This window comes from Chiloscyllium punctatum, chromosome 49, assembly GCF_047496795.1.
Source record: "Chiloscyllium punctatum isolate Juve2018m chromosome 49, sChiPun1.3, whole genome shotgun sequence".
In the NCBI taxonomy this organism is placed as follows: domain Eukaryota; kingdom Metazoa; phylum Chordata; class Chondrichthyes; order Orectolobiformes; family Hemiscylliidae; genus Chiloscyllium; species Chiloscyllium punctatum.
Window position 1 is genome coordinate 11,252,632 of NC_092787.1, and position 12,727 is coordinate 11,265,358.

The following is a 12,727-nucleotide window of genomic DNA, read 5'->3' on the forward strand; positions in this document are numbered from 1 at the left end:
AATGGAGTATTAAAATAGGGATGTCTAGCTGAAACTATTCCAGGTGGGCCACACCTGGAATACTGAGGATACTTTGGTTCCATTATCCAAGGAAATATACACCAGCATTGGAGGCAATCCAGAGAAGATTCACTCGCTTGATCCCGGATATGGACGGATTTTCTTATGAGGAGATGTTGAGTAGGTTGGGCCTGTATTCATTGGCGTTTAAAAGAATGAGAGGTGACCTTATTGAAATACAAAAGATTATAAGGAGCTTGGGTAGATTGTGAGAGTTTGTTTCAATTTGTGGGCGAATCTAGACAAGGGGGCATAATCTCAGAGTAAAAAGTCACCCATTTAAGATCGTAATGAAGAGGAATTTCTTCACTCAGAGAGTGGTTAATCTATGGATATCTTTACTGCAGAGGGCAGGCAAGATTAGCTCATTAAGTATATTCGCAGCTGAAATAGGCAGATTTTTAATTAGTAATGGAATCAAGGGTTTTTGGGAAAAGGCAGGAAAGTGTATTTGTTATGTGAGCAACAGAACATTGCCAATTAAAGGAAGTCCAAACTCAACTCATTCAGCCTGGAGATGGAGATTAATATATTTGTGACAACTTGTGGAATACTGGAGTTTGATTTCAGCGTTATGACACACTGATGCAAGTGCAGGCAGCCTTGTGTTTTCAGTCTGAGGTGGCAGCAACCTGATTAATAGCAGTACCCTTATCTCCCAGCCATCCTATACGGAGCAAGGACATTGGAAATCTGTGACAAAACAGAAATTGTGGGAGAAACTCAGCAGGTCTGGCAGCATCTGTGGAGAGAGAAAGCAGAGTTAACCTTTTGAGTCCAGTGACTCTTCTTCCAGTCCTGACGAAAGGTCACTGGATCGAGAAATTATCTCTGCTTTCTCTCCACAGATGCTGTCAAAACCACTGAGCTTCTCCAGCAATTTTCTGTTTTTGTTTCAGATCTTCAGCACCCACTGTCCTTTGTTTTATTTTCCAGGAATCTGTGAGTTCCCTACTATGAACACCTCATGCCAGTTCCCAGGATTTCTGATGGAAACCTCCAAAATGTGTTTTTGATGGTCACAGCTAAGTTGAACATTGCTGGAGTGAAAACCATTTCAGTTGATGAACTCTGCAGATCAGTGACAGTGTTCTCTCAAAGCAATCTATTGTGCAGTCTATGCACTTGGAAGATGCCAGCAAAATTGGAAAATCCCACTGCCCAGCCCACATATAAACTGGTATCATCTGGGAAAATGGCTTTTGGGAAATGAAACACAGGTCCCCAGTTGCCCCTTCAAATAAGCTGCTGCCATAAAAACACAGGGCAGCTGTGATCTCAATAGTCTTCAAAATAGAATGGAGAAAGTGAGGACTGCAGGTGCTGAAGATCAGAGTTGTAAAGTGTGGTACTGGAAAAGCACAGCAGGTCAGGCAGCATCTGAGGAACAGGAGAATCGAAGTTTCGGACATAAGCCCTTCATCAGGAATAGGTTTATGCCAAAATGTTGATGCTTCTGCTCCTCGGGTGCTGCCTGACCTGCTGTGCCATGCATTTCGACTTCAAAATGGAACAGTCAGGCAGATTTTCTGAGCACAATTAGAATCCCTACAATATGGCAGCAGGCCATTCAGCCTATCAAGTTCACACTGACTGTCAGAAGAGCATCCTATCCAGATCCACCCCCCAACCCTATCCCTGCATTTCCTATGGCTAATCAACATAACCTACACATCCTTGGATACTATGGGGCAGTTTAGCATGGTTAATCCAACTAAATTGCGCATTTTTGGACTTTGGGAGGAAACTGGAGAACCAGGAGGAAACCCACACAGACAGTAGTCCGAGGCTGGAATCAAACCTAGATCACAAAGCCACCGAATTCCTGCTACAGGAACAGACACAGTTCACTGATGCTAACCTGGGACCCATTTAGTCTGTGGCTGGATTATGTCTCTGAGAGTTGTAGAAAGTGACAGTATCTGGGGTCTCATCATACTATCCTGTCCTTGGTGGATCATTATTTGCCATCTCTCCTGGAGTTTGCTGATAAAGTTGTAACTGCTCTCTCCTTCTGTGCTGTCTGTCTGTAAACAAAGGCCACAAGGAGTCCAGCAATGGCAATGTTCACATCAAGTGTGTAAGCTGATGATGTGTGGGAAATGTCACAAAGATCTAATCACATCATCAGAGACTTCACATAAATCAGATAAAGCATCACATTGTTCTCTGACACAGTATACCATGAAGGCTTTTAAAGGAAGTCAATGTCATGTCTTGTTAAAGAGTGATGAGATATGTAACCTGATCCAGATGTCCAGATATATGTTGCAGAACCAAAGGTGTTCCTGCTTCACAGGTGGAATGAAATTCTGGCAGTAAGACACCATGATAGACCACAGTCCCAAAGAGAAATGCTACCCTTGAACACCACAGACAATGCCCTTGCATTCTTCCAATTCAGTGGGAGAATGTGGCAGCTCTGAAGTGTTGACTTTCGCTGTTAACTCTTAAATGGGATTCAGAAATGCAAAAGATAGGGGACACTTTCAAGTTAGCACCTAATTAAATGTGGTGAGCCAACATGTCAAGGGTCAAGTAGTGCAAACAACGTAATGGTAATGATTGCAGAAGGCCATAATTTATAATTGGGTAAAAACAATAACTGCAGATGCTGGAAACCAAATTCTGGATTAGTGGTGCTGGAAGAGCACAGCAGTTCAGGCAGCATCCAACGAGCAGTGAAATCGACGTTTCGGGCAAGAGCCCAATTCACACTTAATGTGATTGTTCATAGCAGGGCATCAAGCTCAAAGAATTGTATTCTATCCTCGAAACAGAGAAACAGCACTCAACACTGCCCACTCCATGTGGGGTGGCAGCCATTTTGTCACATTGTTGCATACTCGAGCTGACACCAAGCATGGCAAGGTTTGAACTTTGTCTCCTTGCGAGTGACTTGTAGGCTTTATATAAGATGAATGATGATTTTTTTTCCCCATTCTTCATGTTCCCTTTTGTTTTGCTGTCCCTGCAACTCCTATGGTCTTTCAGTATTCCCTCATTTCCTTTCAGCCTTTTATTTCACTATTAATGTCTGCAATTTAGAAACATAGAAACACAGAAGATAGGAGCAGCAGTAGGACATTCTCCTCTATGAGCCTCCACCGCCATTCAATATGATCATTGCTGAACATCCAACTCAGTGCTTTGTTGCTGCTTTTTTTCCAATACTCTTTGATGTCTTTACCCCGAGAACTATGTCTATTTCCTTCCCGAAAATGTGGCTTCGATTTCTGTCATTGGCAAAAAATTCGATAGTTCACCACTTTTTGGGTGAAGAAATTTCTCCTCATCTTAGTCCTAAATGGCCTAGCCCCTATTCTTATACTAGATTAGAGTGGTGCTGGAAAAGCACAGCAGTTCAGGCAGCATCCGAGGAGCAGGAAAATCGATGTTTCGGGCAAAAGCCCTTCATCAGGAAACTGTCGCCCCTGGCTCTGGACTGCCCAGTCATCAGGAACATCCTCCTGAATCCACCCTGTCTAGCCATATTAGAATTTACTCCCTGAGTCCACAGCTTTGTGAATATTGTGGGAAGTTGTAACCGTGATGTTCCCATGGTACTATTGTCTTAGTTCATCTTGATAGTAGATCATGTAGGTTTGGAAAATTGTATTAAGGATGTCTTACCAAATTTTAACAGTGCATCTCAGAGATGGTACACACAGCTTACATTGTGCACTAAAGGTGGAGGGAATTAATGTGTAAGGTTGTGGATAGGATGCTGATTTTGAAGACAGCCTTGTTTTACAAATATTGAGCTTCTTGGGTGTTGTTAGATCTGCACTCATCCAGACAAGTGAAAGATATTCCACCACATTCCTGACTTGTGTCTTGTAGGTGATGAACAGGATCTGGAAAGTCAGGAGGCGAGTTGCTCAGAATGGAATCAGAGCCCGGGATACTTTTGCAACCGCGGTATATTTTGTGACTGGTCCAGTTAAGTTCTTGTCAATGATGACCCTTGGGACATTATGGTGGAAATCCAGCGATGGAGATGCCATTGAATATCTAAGGAAGATGATTATATTCCCTCTTTTTGGATATGATGATGTGGAGAAGCCGATGTTGGATTGGGGTGGACAAAGTTAAAAATCACATAACATCAGGTTCAAGTCCAACAGGTTTATTTGGCAGCACTAGCTTTTGGAGCACTGCTCCTTCATCAATTGGCTGTGGAGGAGGACCATAAGACACAGAATTTATAGCAAAAATTACAGTGTCATGCAACTGAAATGATATATTGAACAAACTCAGATTACTGATAAGTCTTTCATCTTTTAGGATGGGTTGCAGGTTTTGGTTCATTTATATGCCATGTACATGGCAGGTACTCATGTGACTCAGCCAACATTATCTACCTCATAGACTGTAGGCAAGGATGCCCCAGGGATGGTACATTGGCGAGACCAAGCAGATGCTACGAAAACAGATGAATGGACAATACGCAACAATCACGAGACAGGAGTGTCCCATTTCCAGCTGGGGAACACTTCAACGGTCAGGGACATTCGGCCCTGGATCTTCGGGTGACCATCCTCCAAGGCGGACTTTGGGATACGCAACAACGGGGAGTGGCCAAGCAGAGGCTGACAGCCAATTTCAGCACCCATGAGGATGGCCTCAACCGGGACCTTGGATTCATGGCACACTACAGGTGACCCCACTGCCCTATACACGCTCTCCCAGACACACAAGCACATATACACACATGCTCTTACATAATCACGCACTAATGGACACACACACACACACACACAAACACACACTCTCTCTCTCTCACACACACACACAGGCTTACACTCCATCACACTCACACATACTTTCCCAAGCATACACACTCTCACACACACTCACACTCTCTCTCTTTCTCTCATATGTGCACATGCACATATAAGATAGGGGGTGAATTTGCATTTTCAGAATTATATTTGCAAATACATTCTATTTTACTTAAATCTACAGGCTGTCAATCCATGTGATACTTTATAAATTCCACTTTAGAAATGGAACCAATCTGACTGAAGATTAGGTTACAGACAGACTCAACCTCATACCTTTAGTGCATTGTCTAAGCTGAAATGTCACCTTTTTTTTTATAAAACCTTAAGTTATCTCGAGAATGTGACTTAAAAGAAATTCTGGGATTTACTTATTAATGAACCAGAACCTGCAACCCATTCTAAAAGATAAAAGACTTAACAGCAATCTAGGTTTGTTTAATATATAATTTCAGGTGTATGACACTGTAATCCTTTGCCACAAATTCTGTGTCTTGTAGTCCTGCTCCACAGCTACCTGATGAAGGAGCAGTGCTCTGAAAGCTAGTGCTTCCAAATAAACCTGTTGGACTGTAACCTGGTGTGTGACTTTTAACTTTTTGGAGATGATCATTGCTTGACACTTGTCTGTCACAGTTGTTCCTTGTAACTTAAGGGCTCAAGCCTGAACGTTTCAAGGTTTTGCTGTATGTAGACACGCTCTGCTGATGGGAACTAAAGAAATTCACAAATAATCTTCCAGAAGAAAGAGGGTACAATTGTAGTGATTATATTTGAGCATTCGTCTCCCTTAAGAGACAGGAAAATAGTTTTGATGAGTTTACTCATTCTCAGACTAAGCATTAGGTGGACCTGGTTCTATAGCAAAGACTTGACTTTGTATATATGAAAATCTCAACTTTCTACAAGCGGCTCCCTGTTGACCAGTTTTTGTCTCAAATTGGAATGGCTGTGCACTCCCTAATGACTTTATTGCATTCACAACAAGTTGGTGCAAATCTAAAATCACTATTACCAATGCTAACCATGGAGTGGTAATTAAGTGTTACAACTCAATGCGGCTCTAAACCACAGAGGGATGATGTCCTGACTGCACCACGTCGTAGTGTCCAATTGGTCATGGATTTATGTAGCAGCGATAATATATAGTTTTAGTGTTAATGTGACCTGCCCCTTTCTTGAATGAAGTCACGTGCCTGCAAGTGCTTTACTGGGGGAAAAGAAATTGCTAAACGAGTTATAAAGGAGCAAATAAATGTAATAGTTATTTTAAAGAAACAACGCTAGAAAACCAGTTGCAATTATTTTGGAAGATCTTGAGGCCAGATATAATTGTTACTCCACCAGCAATACAAATACATAACTTTAATTAAGGGCCCAAGCTCTGAACTATAGATGTAGCAATTACTTACTAATTATACTAACCAGGGAACACTATCCACTCCTATAAATACCAATGATTGCTATCCATTCCTGCTGCAACAGAATGAAACTTCATCCGGCTCTGTTTGAGAGCCTGTTATTATCAGCACACAACTTCGAAAGTACTGGCTGAGGAATTCTGAAATGCTTCCCCACTGAGCCACAGTTACAAGTCAAGAGCTATTAACATTTTTTTTAAAAACAGCATTAAAAAACTCTTGATCAGTACATTAAATGTGCAAACAAAATCGTGCAACAATGTGTTAGACATTGAATATTAACCCGAAAAAACATTGAGCAACATATACAGGATACCAAATAAACAAATATCAATAATTAGACAATCTAAATTTTATATCTGACTTGGATTTCTGATTTACTAGCCTGTAAAAATCTGAGTTTGTGAAAAAATGTGAGTAAATTTGGAGCTCAGCAAGAATGTTCATTGTTAATTTTGCCAATTGCTATTTGCAGGTATTACCATATTGTACAGGGTAAATGTGCTAAATTCTGTCGAGTTATCTATCACATTAGGCTATAAGTCAGGTATGAGTAAATTTAAAAAAGGGCAACTTAGGAGGGTGAAGCAAATACTCAGTAACTATCCATAAAGGCAGATCATGTGCAGTCAGCTTCATTTATAAGGTAAAAACAATGACTGCAGATGCTGGAAACCAAATACTGGATTAGTGGTGCTGGAAGAGCACAGCAGTTCAGGCAGCATCCAACGAGCAGCGAAATCGACGTTTCGGGCAAAAGCCCTTCATCAGGAATAAATGAAGGGCTTTTGCCTGAAACGTCGATTTCGCTGCTCATTGGATGCTGCCTGAACTGCTGTGCTCTTCCAGCACCACTAATCCAGCTTCATTTATAGCCAATCGAAAAAGGAGGAGAATTATTTCTGAATATAATCAGTCCTGTAACTGTTAGTATCCCATGCCTGATTAGTATGAGTCACCTCATAGAAAAAGTCAATGGCTGCTTGAATTTTTAAAGAACAGATTTATAAAATAAAGGCATTTGTAGAACACAAAATTTCACAGTGTCATACTTTGGAAATTATATAATGACTTAAGAAGCTACAGATATGAATTAAAAGCATGCAAACACTGGAAAAAACCAACAAATCCATCAGTATCTAATGGTGGAAAAATAGATCGCTGTTTTGAATTAAAATCCTCAATCAGTTCATTGTCTATTTTGAACATTTTGGGATGAATCCTAACTGGGAGAGTGTTTTCAGCAGAAAACTGTAGCATAAAATTAAGAATCTAGCAATCCACATGCTATCAATGATGTCATATCTCATAGAAATCATGGAATCCCTACAGTGCAGAAACAGGCCAATCGGTCAGGGCAGGCAGGGACAAGGTAGGACTAATAAATTAAACTGTTTTTATTTCAATGCAAGGCACCTAACAGAAAAGGCAGCTGAACTCAGGGCACGGTTAGGAACATGGGACTGCGATATCATAGCAATTACAGAAACATGGCTCAGGGATGGGCAGGACTGGCAGCGTAATGTTCCAGGATACAAATGCTACAGGAAGGATAGAAAGGGAGGCGAGAGAGAGGAGAGGGAGTGGCATTTTTGATAAGGGATAGCATTACAGCTGTGTTGAGGGAGGATAATCCTGGAAATACATCCAAGGAAGTTATTTGGGTGGAACTGAGAAATAAGAAAGGGATGATCACCTTATTGTGATTGTATTATAGACCCCCTAATAGTCAGAAGGAAATTGAGAAACAAACTTGTAAGGAGATCTCAGCTACCTGTAAGAATAACAGGGTGGTTATGGTAGGGGATTTTAACTTCCCAAACATTGACTGGCACTGCCATAGTGTTAAGGGTTTAGATGGAGAGGAATTTCTTAAGTGTGTACAAGGCAATTTTCTGATTCAGTATGTGGATGTACCTACGAGAGAAGGTGCAAAACTTGACCTACTCTTGGGAAATAAGGCAGGGCAGGTGATTGAGGTATCAGTGGGGGAGCACTTTGGGGCCAGCGACCATGATTCTATTAGATTTAAAATAATGATGGAAGAGGAAAGACCAGATCTAAAAGTTGAAGTTCTAAATTGGAGAAAGGCCAATTTTGACGGTATTAGGCAAGTACTTTCGAAAGCTGATTGGGGGCAGATGTTCACAGGTAAAGGGACAGCTGGAAAGTGGGAAGCTTACAGAAATGAGATAACAAGAATCCAGAGAAAGTATATTCCTGTCAGGGTGAAAGGGAAGGCTGGTAGATATAGGGAATGCTGGATGACTAAAGAAATTGAGGGTTTGATTTAGAAAAAGAAGGAAGCATATGTAAGGTATAGACATGATAAATCAAGTGAATCCTTAGAAGAGTATAAAGGAAGTAGGAGTATTCTTAAGAATGAAATCAGGAGAGCAAAAAGGGGACATGAGATATCTTTGGCAAATAGAATTAAGGAGAATCCAAAGAGTTTTTACAAATACATTAAAGACAAAAGAGTAACTAGGGAGAGAATAGGGGCCCCTCAAAGATCAGCAAGGCGGCCTTTGTGTGGAGCCGCAGAAAATGAGTGAGATACTAAATGAGTATTTTGCATCAGTATTTACTGTGGAAAAGGATATGGAAGATATAGCCTGTAGGGAAATAGATGGTGATACTGGATTAGTGGTGCTGGAAGAGCACAGCAGTTCAGGCAGCATCCAACAAGCAGCGAAATCGACGTTTCGGGCAAAAGCCCTTCATCCTTTTATTCCTGAAGAAGGGCTTTTGCCCGAAACATCGATTTTGCTGCTCGTTGGATACTGCCTGAACTGCTGTGCTCTTCCAACACCACTAATTCAATATTTGGTTTCCAGCATCTGCAGTTATTGTTTTTACCAAATAGATGGTGATACCTTGCAAAATGTCCAGATTACAGAGGAGGAAGTGCTGGACGTCTTGAAATGGTTAAAGGTGGATAAATCCCCAGGACCTGATCAGGTGTACCTGAGAACACTGTGAGAAGCTAGGGAAGTGATTGCTGGGCCTCTTGCTGATATATTTATATCATCGATAGTCACAGGTGAGGTGCCGGAAGACTGGAGGTTGGCTAACGTAGTGCCACTGTTTAAGGAGGGTGGCAAGGACAAGCCAGGGATCTATAGACCAGTGAGCCTGATGTCGGTGGTGGGCACGTTATTGGAGGAAATCCTGAGGGACAGGGTATACATGTATTTGGAAAGGCAAGGACTGATTAGGGATAGTCAGCATGGCTTTGTGCATGGGAAATATGTCTCACAAACTTGATTGAGTTTTTTGAGGAAGTAACAAAGAGGATTGATGAGGGCAGAGCAGTAGATGTGACCTATATGGACTTCAGTAAGGCACTCGACAAGGTTCCCCATGGGAGACTGATTAGCAAGGTTAGATCTCATGGAATACAGGGAGAACTAAACATTTGGATACAGAACTGGCTCAAAGGTAGAAGACAGAGGGTGGTGGAGGACGGTTGTTTTTCAGACTGAAGGCCTGTGACCACAAGGATCGGTGCTGGGTCGACTACTTTTTGTCATTTACATAAATGATTTGAATGTGAGCATAAGAGGTACAGTTAGTAAGTTTGCAGATGACACCCAAATTGGAGGTATAGTGGACAGCGAAAAGGGTTACCTCAGATTACAACAGGATCCGATGGACTGAGAAGTGGCAGATGGAATTTAATTCAGATAAATGCGAGGTGCTGCATTTTGGGAAAACAAATCTTAGCAGAAGGTTTATACTTAACGGTAAGGTCCTAGGGAGTGTTGCTGAACAAAGAGACCTTGGAGTGCAGATTTATAGCTCCTTGAAAGTGGAATCGCAGGTAGATAGGATAGTGAAGAAGGCGTTTGGTATGCTTTCCTTTATTGGTCAGAGTATTGAGTATAGGAGTTGGGAGGTCATGTTGCGGCTGTACAGGACATTGGTTAGGCCACTGTTGGAACTTTGCGTGCAATTCTGGTCTCCTTCCTATCGGAAAGATGTTGTGAAACTTGAAAGGATTCAGAAAAGATTTACAAGGCTGTTGCCAGGGTTGGAGGATTATAGCTATAGCGAAAGGCTGAACAGGCTGGGGCTGTTTTCCCTGGACTGTCAGAGGCTGAGGGGTGACCTTATAGAGGGTTACAAAATTTTGAGGTGTATGGATAGGGTAAATAGGCACAATCTTTTCCCCGGGGTGAGGGAGTCCAGAACTACAGGGCATAGGTTTCGGATGAGAGGGGAAAGATATAAAAGAAACCTATAGGGCAACGTTTTCACACAGAGGGTGGTACATGTATGGAATGAGCTGCCAGAGGAAGTGGTGGAGGCTGGTACAATTACAACATTTAAGAGGCATTTGGATGGGTATATGAGTAGGAAGGGTTTGGAGGGATATGGGCCGGATGCTGGCAGGTGGGACTAGATTGGGTTGGGATATCTGGTCAGCATGGACGGGTTGGACTGAAGAGTCCGTTTCCATGCTGTACATCTCAATGGCTCTATGACTCTTTGACTCTAAGTCCACAATGACCCTCCGAAGAGTAAACCACCCAGACCCATTCCGTCCTACCCTATTACTCTACATTTGCCCCTGACTAATGCACCTAACCTACACATCCCTGAACCTACACATCCCTGAACACAATGGGGCAATTTAGCATGGTCAACCTGCAAATCTTTGGATTGTGGGAGGAAACCAGAGCACCTGGAGGGAACCCATGCAGACGCAGGGAGAATGTGCAAACCCTTCACAGACAGTCAGCTGAGGCTGGAATTGAAATAGGGTCCCTGTCGCTGTGAGGCAGCAGTGCAAACCACTGAGCCCCTGTGCCACCCTGAAGGTCACATCAGAAAGTGTGAACTCAGGATTATCATTATTTGCAAAGAGTCGCAATTCAGAGCATCAAACATCACTTTGTCTCACCTTAATTGCATCTTGCCCATTGGCCAAAAGTTAACAATGGGCTGAAAAGCCTGTACCTGTTCTCATTTCTGAGGGTTGGTCCATGGATTTGCATTGAGCTGTTCATCCATATGTGCATAGTACTGCAGTAGATTGCCATTGCCTTCTACAAGTTGTCTGACCAGAAGACTCTTCCACTTGCCATCAGGCATAATGTAATATATCTGGTCACCTTCCACAACCATCAAGGTCCTGGTATTGGACTCAGATGCAGAGCTATTGTTCCAGAGGTAGCAATGCTACTGTAGCACCACAAGAATTCCCAACCATTAAGCGTCAATCAAGTATTGATTAAATATGATAATAGAAAAAAAAAATCAGTTATTGAGGAGTTACCTAGGCACAGAAGAGTGAACAGTCTATTACATTTTATTTTTAAATTTACCTACATTTGAAAGTTACAGAGATCAATTAGCCAAAGGGATCAAATAATTTTTGGAACTTGAGCCACTATCTTGATTATTTTCCATTATCTGTGAATATAATAAAACAAATAACAAAATTGCAAGCAATTTTAAAAAGTAACATTTTTTAATAAAAGACATATTCTGACTGAAACAGTTGTCTGTACAGAGTCATAAATCTTTGATAAACATTTTATTGCAGTAACCTTGTCGAATCCCAATCCTCAATCAGAAGTGCTTTCTTGAGTTTCCGTGTCTGAGTCAGGCCTTGTTGACATATTTTTGCTGCTACTCATTGATTGATTAATTGTGGTTCATGCATGTGCAGTTTTTTGCGTGGAAGAATGTGTTGTGCTTTTGGGTGCAATCAATAATTTAAGATTCATGCTCTTAAAAACAAAAAATAAAACCATTGCTTTTTATATGTTGCTAGTTTTCACAAGAGAACCAAATGTGGTTGCTTGCTTCGGAAAATGTTGCATCAGCCATCTGCTTGATACATTTGAGAGTGACAAACTGTCTCCAAGTGCTGATGCCCTGTGCCAATAACTGCAGCAGCCACTCACAGTGAGGTCTAGCAGTGGTTGAAGGGAATGAATCACAGGAAAAGTCTTCTCCTGATGCAAACACACATGTCAGGCATCCCTCCATTCCTCTGATTTTTAATTTGAACCATGCACAGTATTTTTCTTCTGTATTAATCCATCTATGCCTCCTTCTTAGATTGGTCATGTCTAAGATAGAGATGGCCAATCCAATATAGTGCTGGAGTAGGGCTCCTATGTTGAAGCTTGGCCACTTTTCTTTTTCTTTCCCTTCCCTCTTTTTTTAACTCACTTACCTTGACCTGAGCTTGGACTACATCATCCGTGGTGAGAGCCCAGTGTGTGGACCTCAAGCAGACTCAGTGTGGGACCTCCTGCAGACCCAGTGTGCAGAACTCCATCAGAAACAGCGCACAGACCTCCAGCAGACCCAGTGTGGGACTTCCAGCAGACCTAGTGCATGGACCTCCAGCAGACCCAGTGCACAGACCTCCATCAGAAAGAGCGTCCAGGGCGCAGTGCGTGGATCTCAAGTGGGCCCTGAGTGTGAATCTGAACTGGGCCCTGG